This window comes from Trachemys scripta, chromosome 2 (assembly GCF_013100865.1).
Source record: "Trachemys scripta elegans isolate TJP31775 chromosome 2, CAS_Tse_1.0, whole genome shotgun sequence".
NCBI classification, from domain to species: domain Eukaryota; kingdom Metazoa; phylum Chordata; order Testudines; family Emydidae; genus Trachemys; species Trachemys scripta.
Genome location: NC_048299.1, coordinates 140,831,578 through 140,847,352, shown reverse-complemented (window position 1 = coordinate 140,847,352; position 15,775 = coordinate 140,831,578).

The following is a 15,775-nucleotide window of genomic DNA, read 5'->3' as shown; positions in this document are numbered from 1 at the left end:
AGTGGCCCACTTTTCAACGTTTGATGGACCAATTACTCCAACTGCATAATCAACATGCGGCCGCATACTTGGACGATGTAGTCATCTCCAGCAAGGATTGTAATTCCTGTCTTGACAAATAGCTGCCGTTAGAATAGACTATCTGGGTTGGAAGGGACCTCAGGAGGTATCTAGTCCAACCCCCTGCTCAAAGCAGGACCAATTCCCAACTAAATCATCCCAGCCAGGGCTTTGTCAAGCCTGACCTTAAAAACCTCTAAGGATGGAGATTCCACCACCTCCCTAGGTAACCCATTCCAGTGCTTCACCACCCTCCTAGTGAAATAGTTTTTCCTAATATCCAACCTAAACCTCCCCCACTGCAACTTGAGACCATTACTCCTTGTTCTGTCATCTGGTACCACTGAGAACAGTCTAGATCCATCCTCTTTGGAACCCCCTTTCAGGTAGTTGAAAGCAGCTATCAAATCTCCCCTCATTCTTCTCTTCTGCAGACTAAACAATCCCAGTTCCCTCAGCCTCTCCTCATAGTCATGTGCTCCAGCCCCCTAATCATTTTTGTTGCCCTCCGCTGGACTCTTTCCAATTTTTCCACATCCTTCTTGTGGTGTGGGGCCCAAAACTGGACAAAGTACTTCAGATGAGGCCTCACTAATGTTGAATAGTTCCCCAATCACTGAGTTCCCCTGTGAGTTTGTGATAGGGAAAACAGGAATCCCATTATCTGGGATACATGGTCAGTGGAGAGCACACAAGTTCGGGTCTTCCTAGGCCTAGCCGGCTACTATGACTGGTTTATACCACATTCACCACTATAGCAACCCCGCTGACAAACTAACCAAGGACACTGCCGCAAGGCGGGTCTCATGGATGCTGGACGCCCACCCATGACAGGGCCTTTCAAGAGCTCAAGGACATATGCTGTAGACCCCCAGTGTGGTGCAGTCTGAACTTGGAGAGGGACTTCGTATTGCAGACAGGTACCTCGGTGGTAGGGATGGATGGTCCTTTCCCAGGAGCTAGATGGAGAATAACGCCCAGTTGTGTACATCGGCAGTGCACTCTTTCCTCGTGAGAGGGCACACTCAGTGATGGGGAAGGAATGTTTGGCTGCTGGGTGGCCCTAGAGAGCCTACAGTACTACCTCCTGGGGAACGAAGTCACAGTTGCGCTGGCTGAATGTGATGAAAGAGACAAACTCGAGGATCATGAGATGGGACCTGTGGTTGCAACCATCTGCCCTGCAGACACATGACCATCCCTATTATATTAGTGCCAGCTGAAATCAGGGCCCTGCTGCACTGGGCAGTGCACAGAGAGCGAGCAAGAGACAGGCCCTGCCCCAGAAAGCTTCCCGGTAAACAGAGGGTGGGGGGACAGTGGCTGGCCCAAGGTCCCCCAGCAGGCCAGAGGCAGGAATAGAACCCAGGGCTCCTGAGTCCCCAGCTGGTGCTTTATCCATTAGGGCACGCTGCCTCTGGGAGCGTGAGAGAGTAAAGCAGGGTAAGGGGTGAGGGCTGGGGCTCTTCATCACAAGGCAGAAGGAACATGTGTCTGCTTAGATTGTAAACCTTCAGGGTGTAGGGACCATCTCTGTGTTCAGCATCTGTGCAGCACTTGGGGGCCTGGTCCATGACTGGGGCACCTAGGCACTACCGTAATACACCTAATAATGTACAGCACCTGGCACATGGGGGCCTGGTCTGTGACTAGGTGCTACCACAATCCAGATAATAGTGGTCATATCAGCAAAGCTAGATGTCCTCCAGATGAACATAGCTGTGATTCTGTCTGATGCCCATCTGCCAGAGGGGTGAGGGACACAAGGGACCTGGGAATTTCAGAGAGCCAACTGACATCCATGAGCGCAAGATCGAGCCCTCCATGCCACGTCTGTTCTTCCTCTCCGCCTGAGCCATCTCCTTCCGGGCGGGCGGGTGGGCGGGCGAGTGGAAGACTCCTTTGGACAGGAGCGGCCCCCCGCCACAAGCAGAAGCAGGGGCTGTGAATCAGACCTGGGCAGGGGCACAGCTGCGTCTGGACACAGAGGAAGGAAATGGGATTGAGGCCATGATTCAAGGCAGGGCTGAATAGAGACAGTGGAGGATGAATCAAAAGCAGCCGGGGCAGGGGTGGGGGGGGAAGGGGGAGATGAGCCAGTCCAAAACTCTGTCTCGATTTCAGAACGGTGCCTTGACTCATGAATAAATCACCCGAGATCTAGAAATGTGCTGTGTTCCCAGGAGAGTGGCTGGGAAACTGCCGGCCGACCGTCGATTCCCCAGCGACACAGATGCAAAAGGAACATCCTATTTACGCAGAGCCGCGTCTGCTGCTCCTGCCCAAAGGGGAAGAGCTGGCCTGGTCCCACAGGAACTGAAATTGCCACAGCAGTCTCTGCTGCGTCTGCTGGTCACTTCCTATGAGAAGTGTCTCGCCAGGCCCTGCACGAAGCCACGGGGGCGTGACTCTCACTGTGCCCCAGACATCGGAGGTCTGGAGAACGTTGCTGATTTCCAGGCAGAGAGGACTGAGGTTTTATTGTGTTGCAAAGCACAGCATCACCCGTGAAGCTTGCCGACTACAGCAGGGGTGCAAATCAACGTCTCCCCTAGGAGACTGCCCTCAGGGTGTTTCCTGAGTGAAGCCATTCTGGGGTGAAATAGCTTTCAGCTTCTTAAACAACTTTCCGGGCAGTAGGAGCAATATCCGATTTCGCCGCTGGTCAGAGGTTATTTCCAGCTAGGTTGAAGTGTATCCTTCTCAATAGGAGGCAGGGTGAGCTAGTAAAGACTGGGAAACACCAGATCGGGATCCAGACTTTCTGTTGCAGGCCCAAACAGGGCATTCCCAGCCTGCCCTGGGTTCGGGGGTTGTGTAACTAGGAACCTTAACTTCAGTTTTCTAGACCTGCAAAGTTTAGCTGTCATTTTCTCCAAGGCCCCACCCCCACTCACTCCATCCCCACTTTCCTCTGTCGCTTGCTCTCCCCACTCTCACTCACTCGCTCATTTTCACCGGGTTGGCTCAGGGGGTTGGGGTGCGGGCTCCGGCTGAGGGTGCGGGCTCCAGGGTGCGGCCAGAAATAAGGAGTTCAGGGAGCAGGAGGGGGCTCTGGGCTGAGGCAGTGGGTTGGGGTGTGAGAGGGGGTGCGGGCCCTGGGGTGGAGTCAGGGATGAGGGGTTTGAGGTACAGGAGGGGGCTCCGGGCTGGGGGGTGGAGATGAAGGGCTTAGAGTATGGGAGGGGGCTCTGGGCTGAAGCAGGGGGTTGGGGTATGGGAGGGGGTATGGGCTCTAGGCTGGGGGTGCGGGTTCCAGGATGGGGCCAGAAATGAGGGGTTCAGGATGTAGGAGGGGGCAGAGGGTTGAGGTGTGTGTGGCGGTGTGAGGGCTCTGCCTGGGGTTGCAGACTCTGGGGTGGGGCTGGGAATGAGGGATTTGGGGTGCAGGAGGGTGCTCCGGGCTGAGACCAACGGGTTCGGAGGGCGGGAGGAGGATCAGGGCTGGGGCAAGAGATGGGGCATGGGTGCCCCCTGGGCAGCGCTTACCTCAAGCAGCTCCTGGAAGCAGCAGCACATCCCCCTCCATCTCCTACGCAGAGGTGTGGCTGGGCAGCTCTGTGTGCTGCCCCGTCCACAGGCACTATTCCCGCAGCTCCCACTGGCTGCGATTCCCGGCCAATGGGAGCTGCAGGGAACGGTGCTTGGGGCAGGGGCAGCATGTGGAGCCCCCTGGCTGCCCCTACGTGCAGGAGACGGAGCATGGAGCTTGCCTTAGCCCTGCTGTGCCGCCGACCGGACCTTTAACGTCCCGGACAGCGCTGCTGACCACAGCCACCGAGGTCCTTTTTTGAGTGGGCATTCTGGTCGAAAACCGGACACCTGGCAACCCTAGCAATGAGTATTATCCCTCCAGTAACTAGAGGGGCTGGGAGCCGGCTGGCCGGATTCACAGGGTCGATGCCCAGACTGTAATCAGTCTTGGGAGTGACTTGTTTACTGTACCAAGGCCCAGGGATCCACACAGCTCCACAGGGACAGGCCCATGGCTTCCACCACTCCGCCACTGGGCCTTCGGTGCTAGCGTTCCCTGTCTCTGCCCGTGAGTCCAGCAGGCCAGACCCTTGCGGGAGCCGTGTTCTGCTCTTTCCGGGCCCAATGCGCCGAGGTCTAGTCTACACTTAAAAGCCGTAGCTACGGTGACTGGGGTAAACTCACCCCCCTACTGTGCCAATCTAAGCCCTGCTGTAGACATGGCTCGGGCGATGGAAGAACAATTCCACAGCCTAGCTGGTGGCGCGTGCGCGGAGAGGTGGATTACCCCTTCTGTCACCACAGGAAGCATCTACAGCGCCGTAGCGCAGACGTGGCCTGAGTCAGCATCTGCAGCGACACCAGACAGCCCCTTCACAACACAGTGACAATTATCATCCAGGAGACTCTGGGTTAACGTGAGAGAGGCTGGCCTAGGCCATGAGGCCTGCTGGGACAAGCCAGGGCTCTGCCATGCCCTGCTCCACAAAGACTCAATCTCGCCCGTTCTGTCTCCTTTGTCTCCTCCTTCCAGGAGCGCTGGTTCTTCTGAACACAGAACCCCGAGACCTTTCGCTTGTACTCTGGGGACCCCGCCATGGTGTACTCACACATTCAGGGGCCTCTGGAGCGAGTGATTCATCTTTGATGCCTGGGTTCCCCTCGTCTCAGTAGGGTCTGCCATTCCAGTGCTCTGACACCCAGGCCTGGGCTACAGGCTGATGGAAATCGACGTCTGGCATCCTAGCTGTGCATGTCCCTGGACGCCAGTCTGTCTCCCACCGACGTAAGCGCCTTGTTACAGCGACAGTAAAACCACCTCCCTGAGCGCCACGGAGCCAAATTCCACCTCCTTAGGTCAGCACAGAGCAAGCGTACACACTACACATGTGTCAATGCTAACAGTCCTCCAGCCGCGCTCCCACAAGCCCCTAGTCCCTGCGACAGTGACCACTCCAGTCACAATGTAGAACTCCATTGCCCATGTCATGGAGGGTGGGGAAGTCAGGGCCCTTGTCATGGAGGGTGGGGAAGTCAGGGCCCTTGTCGTGGAGGGTGGGGAAGTCAGTCACCCCCCACTTCCTGCGATTCACTGTGACTCTCAGCCAGCCAGTAAAACAGAAGGTTTATTAGATGACAGGAACACACTCTAAAACAGAGCTTGTAGGTACAGAGAATAGGACCCCTCAGTCAGGTCCATCTTGCGGGGTAAGGAGACCAGACCCCGGTTCTGAGCCTCCCTCCATTTCCCCAGCCAGCTCCAAACTGAAACCTCAGCAGTCTCACCCAGCCACACACCCCAGCTCCTCCTCCAGTCTTTGTCCAGTTTTCAGAGTAGCAGCCGTGTTAGTCTGTATCCGCAAAAAGAAGAACAGGAGTACTTGTGGCACCTTAGAGACTAACAAATTTATTAGAGCATAAGCTTTCGTGGACTACAGCCCACTTCTTCGGATGCATATAGTCTTTGTCCAGTTTCCTGGGCAGAAGGTGTCACCTGGCCCCAACCCCCTCCTGGGCTCAGGTTACGTGCTCAAGTATCATCCCTCAAGTGAAGTCACCCCCCTGATATCCCAACCACTATCTAGTATCAATGCATACAGTAAACTAGCAAAACTCCCATGCAACATAACCAGGTTAATACTCCCTACTCCGTCACATCTCTCCCCTTCGAGACTGAATTGAGCAGGTCACTCTAACCAGTGACCTGGGAAATTTCAAGTCCCCCTCTCCGGGACAACGCATCAGCTACCATGCTGGCACTCTGTAACCATGTTGCTTTTGGTGGGACACTTCTAAGAGTGTCATTTCAGGACAGATTGCTCAGACCAGGGCAGTTACAGCCCAAGGCTGGGGGTCCTTTGCACACCAGGCAAACCAAACCAGCCAAACAGAGAGGACTCCGGTTTTACCCCACTGGCTAACCACAAATCACACCAGCAATTCCCTTACACACTCCAGTTTCCCAGTATCACCATCAGTGCCACTTGTTATGGGGATGAATGGTTATGAAAACCAATACCCCAGTAAAAGGAAAAAGGTTTTCTGATCCCAAAGGACCAAGCCCCAGACCCAGGTCAATATACAAATCAGATCTGACCCACCAATCACACTGTTGCCAATCCTTTAGAATCCAAATATCTAAAGGTTTATTCATAAAAGGAAAAAGATAGAGATGAGAGCTAGAATTGGTTAAATGGAATCAATTACATACAGTAATGGCAAAGTTATTGCTTCAGGCTTGTAGCAGTGATGGAATAAACTGCAGGTTCAAATCAAGTCTCTGGAACATCCCCAGCTGGGATGGGTCATTCAGTCCTTTGTTCAGAGCTTCCGTTTGTAGCAAGGTGTCACGGAGCCCCCGGGCGATGCTCTGGAACTGCTCCCCACAAAGCCAGTCAGGACTTTGGGGAGCCACCTCTCCCTCGGAGCGGACTGTCTTCAGGGCAAGAACCTCACACGGCTTCACCTCCTGGGTCTCTCCTTGGAGCATTCAGCATATGCCCCTCTGTGTGCTTCCCACAGCGAGTCCGCCCAGGCGGGGTCCTGGGGAAGCCAGAGGGTCCTGCACCCCCCACTTCGCAGTCAGACGTGACTCTCAGCCAGCCAGTAAAACAGAGGTTTATTAGATGACAGGAACACGGTCTAAAACAGAGCTTGTAGGTACAGAGAACAGGACTCCTCAGCCAGATCCATTCTGGGGCCCAGCGAGCCAGACACCCCCGTCTGCACTCACTCCCCGTCCCCAGCCAGCTCCAAACTCAAACCTCCTCCAGACCCACCTTTCTGTCCTTTGTCTCTTTCCCGGGCCAGGAGGTCACCTGATCTCTTTGTTCACCTTTATCTATTCCCTTGCAGGGGGGAAGGGCCCCAGTCATTTGTTTACAGGATACAAAGTGTCAGCCATTTATGCACACTGGAGACTTAAGAAATGCATAGGGGAAACTGAGGCACACACACAGTATTCAGAGGAAACATTAAGAACAATCCCACTTCGTCACATCTCGCCCCCCCCTTCGAGACTGAACTGAGTGAGGTCACTTTAGCTGGTGACCTGGGGAAGTTCGAACCCACCAACGTTCCCATGGATGCCCCAGCACCTCTCCCATTCCTGCGTGGGAGTTACACCAGGACATTCCAGTTTCACACCCTCCCGTGGGTCTGTTGTGCTTGATGGTGCTTGCGGGCTGCATGCGGGAAGGTTTATGCAGCCCGTGCCCTTTTCACCCCAATACTCCTGGGGTTTAAACTGGGATTGGGTCTTTTCCCAGCACTCCAGTTTGGAGGGCTGCAATTCGGGCTTTCTTGGTTAAGAGCCCCCATCTTGACCTTGGCCACCCTCTGAACAGGTGTGTCTGTCCCCAGCAGCTCAATGTTAGCCCCTTGCCACCACGTCGGGGGAGAGTGGTCGGTATACACAGTAAAGTGCTGCCCCAATAGATACAGCTGCAGCTTTCTAAGGGCCTGCACCACGGCCAGGCATTTCTTCTCTGAGGCCACATAGTTCTGCTTCAGGCAGCAGTTTCTTGCTCAGGTACCCGATGGGGTGTCCCCCCTTCGGCATTGGCTTGCATCAGCACCGTGCCCAGCCTTGCATCTGAGGCATCGGTGAACACTGCAAAAGGCTTGGCAAACTCTGGGTTTACCAGATTTACCGGGCCCTGGATTAGAGCCTCCTTAAGTATACAGAGAGCTCTCTGGCACTGCTCAGTCCAGACCACCTCGTCTGGCTTACCCCTCTCACATAGCTCAGGGATGGGGGCAGCTAGGGAGCTAACGTGAGGTACAAACCTCTGGTAGCCCCCCGCCTTCCTGATAAAGGCCTGGACTTGTTTCTTGGTCTAGGGAATGGGCCAATTTCTGATCATCTCCACCTTGCACTTTTCGGCTTTTACCATCAATCCTGTCTCCTGGAGGCAGCCCAGCCCCCTCTTCACCTGGGACACATGTTCCTCCCAGGTCTGGCTAAAGACACACGTCATCGATGTACGCCAGGGCCAAGTTCTCCATCCCCCTCAGCTTGTCTAGAATCTCCCCAGGCCTAGGCATGGAGTAGGCATCGGACACCGTGATGGCTTTAAGCTTCCGATAGTCCCCACAGAATCAGATCATCCTGTCTCCCTTGGGGACCAGCCCCACGGGTGAGGCCTGTGGGCTGTTGAACAGCTGGATCACATCTAAAGTCACATGTCCTTGACCTCTCTTTCCAGGTTCTGGGCTGCTTTCCCAGTGACTCTGAACGGGGAACACCTGATGGGGAAATTGGCTCCCACCTCAGGGAAGAGATCCACCAGGGGGTCTTCCCCCTTCTCCTAATCCTCCCCTTCCAGGTCCAGGGGTCCCCTCACTCTCCTCCCATACAGCAGCTTGAACAGGAAGAACCCTGTGGATTCCTGGGGCACCACCAGCTGCCTCCTGATTCCCCCCAGCTCTACTTCCCGTTGGGGAGCCCATTCCTGGTACAGGAATTCCTTCTCCCACAGGACTCTGTCCCTGCAGCCTTCCCCAAGGGGGTCTGCAGCGCTGTGGCCAGCAAGTTCCCTTAGCTTCTCCAAGGAGGGATCCTTCCACTGCTCGGTCTGGAATTCAGCTGCTGGGGGAGGGAATGGGACCTGCTCCCTCTCGCTGGCTGGGCCTGGGGTCACAGCCCCTCTGAACCCTGTCCCTGGTAGCTCCCTCCCTGCTGTGTAATCACTTCCCAGCAGCACGTCTGGACCAGGCAAACCTGATTGGCAGCATAGGCGGCAGGTCTGTATTTTTGGTGGTGCCCAGAATGGGTCTAATCCCTTCCCCCCCCCCGCCCTGTAAGCCGATATATATATATTTTATTAAATAGTGTAAAAATGACTGGAAGCTGGAAGCGTTTAAGTTTCTCTTTATTGCACAATATCACTATCATAAAAAAATTATTTAACTAAGAATATCAACGTTATTAATACTCTTTTGAATACGGAAACGACCATACACTGTTTGTTCAATAACCCTCAAAAACAAATACTTTCTAAAATTAAAACAAATATAGCCCCTTCTTTTGAGATGTTCTTCAGGAGGCAGCAAACACTTTTCGTCGTTGTTTGGTTCTTGAAATTAAGTCATTCAGGAGACTTGCAATGTCCAATTCAGAGGTAAAGTTCTTATGAACGTGCAGAAATGTCAAGTGATTTAAATGTTCTTGGCCCATTGTCGGTCGCAAATAATTTTTCAGTCGGCGCAAGCAACTGAATGATCGCTCAGCGATGCAGGCTGTAGTCGGAATGGTGTAGAATAATTTCAGGAGAATTGTAACTTCTGACAACATGTCACTCAAGCCCTCATTTTGTTTTAGAAATTGCTTCTCTTCGCTCACTGAATTAAACTGGCAATTTCTCGATCTGCAAATATCACTCAACATTTCTAAATGAAGAAACAGTTTCTCCGTGTTGATGTCACCATGGAAAGCTTCACTTATTGGGACAATGTCCTGTTTCGGGCCATTTGCTGCCTCAGTTATAAGCTTCTCCAATTTTACTGCGAATGTAAAGCTTTCTGTTGAAAACCTCTGTTCAATGGCAACTTTGCAAGCATCAATGATCCTGACATATATTTGATGAAAATACACTTTGGGGTCACTGAAGATGTGAGGAAGGCTTCCACGGTCGAGCCATCTTGGTGGTTTGCGTTTTCTCAGGAGTGTAGGCTCATCTAAATAAAGATTTCTTGCCTTCTCTACTGTTGTTTCCCAGAAGCGATTGTATGATGGGTCGGTGCGCATCCCACTCAACACCTCTTGCTACAGGCCAACTTTCTTCATAACGCTTGTCAATGACACGTTTGGGCTTTGAATTTTTGCATTAGCTTCTTCTACAGGACCCATGGCTTTCACAAGAACTGTTAGTGACTGTAAAGTATGTTGAAAAAGATTGAAGGTGCTTTGAGAATCCACTACATTTTAAGCCAAATTCATCGGAAGAGTAACTAAGTTCATCTAGGCAGTTCATCATGGCCTTGTAGTTGTGGAGCAGTGATTTAATGCTACTGATCCTTAGTGTCCATCTTGTTGGGCACAATGGTCGTAAAGAAGGTTCCCCTTCACTCGGAAACTCTCTGAATGCTGCCATACGTTTTGGTGACTCCCTGAAGGCATTGATGAGATCTTTCACCATCGAAAACATATAACGACACTCTTGAATATTATGCAGGGCATTCTGCGTGGCAAGGTTAAGGGAATGTGCAGCACAGTGCACAAATTCCGCTCTCGGCTCTCGATCCTTCACTCTGGCTTGGACCCCAGTAAATTTGCAGGACACATTACCGGCTCCGTCGTAACACTGCCCCCGGCAATCAGAAAAGGGCAAATCACACCTGAGAAATGTATCTTCCACAATTTTGAAAAGAGAAGCAGCATCCATTGTGTCAGTTTGGTAAAACCCAATAAACGCCTCATAAATCTCCCAGTCTTCACTAGAAAAGAACCTTAAAGAAAAACTTACTTGTTCTTTTCTTGACAAATTGGTAGTCTCATCCATTACAATGGCATAAAACTTAGAATCCTTTATCTTTTGCACAATTTTTCTTAGCACCATCATTTTGATTATTTCGTTAATAACCTCATGTGACAGCCACTTGTATTTTGTGCGATTAAGCCACTGTCTCAGTTCCTCAGAATCTGTACTGCATAGCAACAAGAGCTGCATCAAATTTGAATCACTCTCATTATGTCCACATAATGCTATTCCTTGTTGAGCTAGGTACTGAACACTGGTAAAAATGTTGTGCAGTGCAATCCTAGCGGATTGTGATTCTTTTCTGCAACTGGCTGACATTAATGCAGAAACATTTACCTGTGATTGCAGAGCAGCATACTTCACTACCACTTCCTTGTTTTTTCGTGTGATGTAAAACCATGCAATGCATGTCTCCAATCTTGAAATCCAGACGAAATAAATGTTGGTTCAGCCTTCGTAGAAAATATTAAGATCTGTTTAACTTGCTATTGTACTCCAACCACTAAAATCTTGATAGCTAAGATTGCTGAAAATTCCTTTTTTTATCTTGTAGATTTGCCGTATCTTTCTTTTGTATAACTTCAGTTTGAAAGCTGGGTGTTGAACTCGGGACATCACTTGATGAATTACCCTTTTCCTCTTTTTCTCTGGGTAACTTTATTAAAAATTTATCCATTGTTGATCATTAGCGGTCCTACAAATCAAGAATTTGTTGCTGGGATAAAATGAAGCTACAATGCGTCGGCGCCACAAGATTACAAGGATCAATTAAAAGTGGAAAGTCAGAAGCAGCACTTGCTTCAAGAAAAGGGAAAAAAATCATAGGCAGGAGTTGTAGACCAAGCTGGATGAGCAAGTATCTCAGAGAGATGATTAAGAAAAAGCAGAAAGCCTACAAGGAGTGGAGATGGGAGGGATCAGCAAGGAAAGCTACCTTATTGAGATCAGAACATGTAGGGATAAAGTGAGAAAGGCCAAAAGCCATGTAGAGTTGGATCTTGCAAAGGGAATTAAAACCAATAGTAAAAGGTTCTATAGCCATATAAATAAGAAGAAAACAAAGAAAGAAGTGGGACCGCTAAACACTGAAGATGGAGTGGAGGTTAAGGATAATCTAGGCATGGCCCAATATCTAAACAAATACTTTGCCTCAGTCTTTAATGAGGCTAATGAGGAGCTTAGGGATAATGGTAGGATGACGAATGAGGATATGGAGGTAAATATTACCGCATCCGAGGTAGAAGCCAAACTCGAACAGCTTAATGGGACTAAATCGGGGGGCCCAGATAATCTTCATCCAAGAATATTAAAGGAACTGGCACATGAAATTGCAAGCCTATTAGCAAGAATTTTTAATGAATCAGTAAACTCAGGGGTTATACTGTACGACTGGAGAATTGCTAACATAGTTCCTATTTTTAAGAAAGGGAAAAAAAGTGATCCGAGTAACTATAGGCCTGTTAGTTTGACATCTGTAGTATGTAAGGTCTTGGAAAAAAATTTGAAGGAGAAAGTAGTTAAGGACATTGAGGTCAATGGTAATTGGGACAAAATACAACATGGCTTTACAAAAGGTAGATCGTGCCAAACCAACCTGATCTCATTCTTTGAGAAGGTCACAGATTTTTTAGACAAAGGAAATGCAGTGGATCTAATTTACCTCAATTTCAGTAAGGCATTTGATATGGTTCCACATGGGGAATTATTAGCTAAATTGGAAAAGATGGGGATCAATGTGAAAATTGAAAGGTGGATAAGGAATTGGTTAAAGGGGAGACTACAACAGGTCGTACTGAAAGGTGAACTGTCAGGCTGGAAGGAGGTTACTAGTGGAGTTCCTCAGGGATCAGTTTTGGGACCAATCTTATTTAATCTTTTTATTACTGACTTTGGCACAAAAAGTGGGAATGTGCTAATAAAGTTTGCGGATGACACAAAGCTGGGAGGTATTGCTAATACAGAGAAGGACCGGGATATCATACAGGAAGATCTGGATGACCTTGTAAACTGGAGTAATAGTAATAGGATGAAATTTAAGAGTGAAAAGTGCAAGGTCATGCATTTAGGGATTAATAACAAGAATTTTGGTTATAAATTGGGGACACATCAGTTGGAAGTAACAGAGGAGGAGAAGGACCTCGGAGTATTAGTTGATCACAGGATGACTATGAGCCGCCAATGTGATATGGCCGTTAAAAAAGCTAATGCGGTCTTGGGATGCATCAGGCGAGGTATTTCCAGTAAAGATAAGGAGGTGTTAGTACCGTTATACAAGGCACTGGTGAGACCTCATCTGGAATAGTGTGTGCAGTTCTGGTCTCCCATGTTTAAGAAGGATGAATTCAAACTGGAACAGGTGCAGAGAAGGGCTACTAGGATAATCCGAGGAATGGAAAACCTGTCTTATGAAAGGAGACTCAAAGAGCTTGGCTTGTTTAGCCTAACCAAAAGAAGGCTGAGGGGAGATATGATTGCTCTTTATAAATATATCAGAGGGATAAATATCAGGGAGGGAGAGAAATTATTCAAGCTTAGTACCAATGTGGACACAAGAACAAATGGATATAAACTGGACATTAGGAAGTTTAGACTTGAAATTAGATGAAGGTTTCTAACCATTAGAGGAGTGAAGTTCTGGAACATCCTTCCAAGGGGAGTAGTGGGGGCAAAAGACATATCTGGTTTCAAGACTAAGCTTGATAACTTTATGGAGGGGATGGTATGATGGGATAGCCTAATTTGGGCAATTAATTGATCTTTGATTATTAGCAGGTAAATATGCCCAATGGTCTGTGATGGGATGTTAGATGGGGTGGGATTTGAGTTACTACAGAGAATTCTTTCCTGGGTGCTGGCTGGTGAGTCTTGCCCACATGCTCAGGGTTTAACTGATCGCCATATTTGGGGTCAGGAAGGAATTTTCCTCTAGGGCAGATTGGCAGAGGTCCTGGAGGTTTTTCGCCTTCCTCTGCAGCGTGAGGGCACGGGTCACTTGCTGGAGGATTCTCTGCACCTTGAGGTCTTTAAACCACGATTTGATGACTTCAATAACTCAGGCATAGGTTAGGGATTTGTTACAGGAGTAGCTGGGTGAGATTCTGTGGCCTGCGTTGTGCAGGAGGTCAGACTAGATGATCATAATGGTCCCTTCTGACCTTAAAGTCTATGAGTCTATATTTTGTTGTACCTGTTGTGATGAAGTGGGAATGTTCTTAATGTTTTCTCTGAATACTGTGTGGGTGCCTCAGTTTCCCCTGCAAGGTGCCAACTGAAGGTGTTGGGGACAAAGAGATCAGGTGGCCTCCTTGTCCGGAAGAGACACAAAGGCCAGAGGAGGGGCTGGAGGGAGTGTCAGTTTGGAGCTGGCTGGGGAAATGGGGAGAGGCCCAGAACTTGGGTCTGGGTTCCCCACCCCCAAAGATGGACTTGACTGAGGGGTCCTGTTTTCTGTACCTACAAGCTCTGTTTTAGACCGTGTTCCTGTCGTCTAATAAATCTTCTGTTTTACCGGCTGACTGAGAGTCAGTCTGACTGCGGAGTTGGGGTGCAGGACCCTCTGGCTTCCCTAGGAGCCCCGCCCATGTGGACTTGCTGTGGGAAGCGCACGGTATGAAAAGGCACGCTGAATGCTCTGAGGTCAGACCCAGGAAGGTGTAAGCTTCTTGCCCTGGAGACAGTATGCTCAGAGAGAGGAGGCTCCCCCAGAGTCCTGACTGGCTTTGTATGGAGTAATTCTAGAGCATCCCAGCATCCCCTTCCACACCGTGCGCTTCCCAGAAGTCCGCATAGGCACTGACACTCCCTCCTCTGGCCTTTGTCTCTTTTCCAAGCATTAGGAGGCCACCTGATCTCTCTGTTCTCCAACACCTTCAGTTGACACCTTGCAGGAGAGCGGCCCAGGCCATCAGTTGCCAGAAGACAGGGTGTCGGCCATTCTCTGTGCAGACAGCATCACACTGGCCCTCTAGGGCTCTACAACAATCACACCCCCTTATCCCACCATCTAGATCCTTAAGAAATGCATTGGGGAAACTGAGACACCCACACAGTATTCAGAGAAAACATTAAGAACATTCCCACTTCGTAACACCTGTATACGACCAGTTATATACTTTAAAGGGTGTAAAATAATCAAGTATTGCACTAAACACAATGATACTCCAAACTGACCGCCAAATTTAAGTTGCATGTTTTTCCCCTCAGGTGAGAGTTCTGGGGTGGGACTGGGGATGAGGGGTTCACAGTGCAGGAGTGTGCTCAGGGCTGGGGCTCAGGGTTGGGGTGCTGGGGGCACAGGCTCTTGGGTGGGGCAGGGCTGGGGATAAGGAACTTGGGGTGCAGATAGACTGCCCCAGTGCTAGGGCCAGAGAGAGGACTCCCCCCTCCCCCCGCCAGCAGCAGCAAGCTCCGGGGGAGGGACCCCTCCTCTCTCCCTCCCCCCCACCCCTGCAGCATACTCACTCTGCACCACGGTCACTGCACATGCTCCTCGGGCCCCTCTCAGGTCCAGAAAGTCCACTCGCCTCCTCTATGGTGGATACTTGCGGGGGGGAGGGTTGCCATCACGTGTGACCTCCCCTGCTGCTGCCCTTCACCATAGCCTCACTGGGGATGGGGCTGCCCCTTGCCCAGCGTGGGGCAGGAGTGAGGACTGCAGGGTAATGGCTGAGAGGGTGGGGGGGAAGGTTGTCACAAAATTCACCCAAGCCCCAGCTGCTCAGGTCTAGGAAGGCCCCCTCCCCCATCTCCCCTGTGGGTGGGTGGTTGCTGGGGGGGGGGGGGGGAGAGGGGACTGCCATCACATGTGGCTTCCTTCCTCTCCTGCTGCCCCTCACCCTAGCCTCACTGGGGGTAGGGGATGGTGGCATAGGGCTGCCCCTTGCCCAGTGTTGGGCAGGAATGGGGGCTGCAGGCGGCGGGGTGCGTGTGTGTGTGTGTGGATCATAGGGTCAACACTCACCGAAGCCCCAGCAGCTGCTCAGGTGAGTGATGTCCGTCTCCTGGCTGGAAGTCCCCTTGGCTAGGGTTACCATATTTAACAAATAAAAAAAGAGGACCCTCCACGGGGCCCTGGCCCCGCCCATTTCCCACCCCAGCCCTGCCCCAACTCCACCCCAACCCCACCCCCTCCTCCCTCCCACTCCCAGCCACACGAAAAGGGCTGCCCGAGCGCTACCAGCTTCACGGTTTGCTGGGCAGCCCCCAGACCCTGCGCCCCCAGCCGGCGCTTCCCCAGCGCAGCTGGAGCCCGGGAGGGGAAG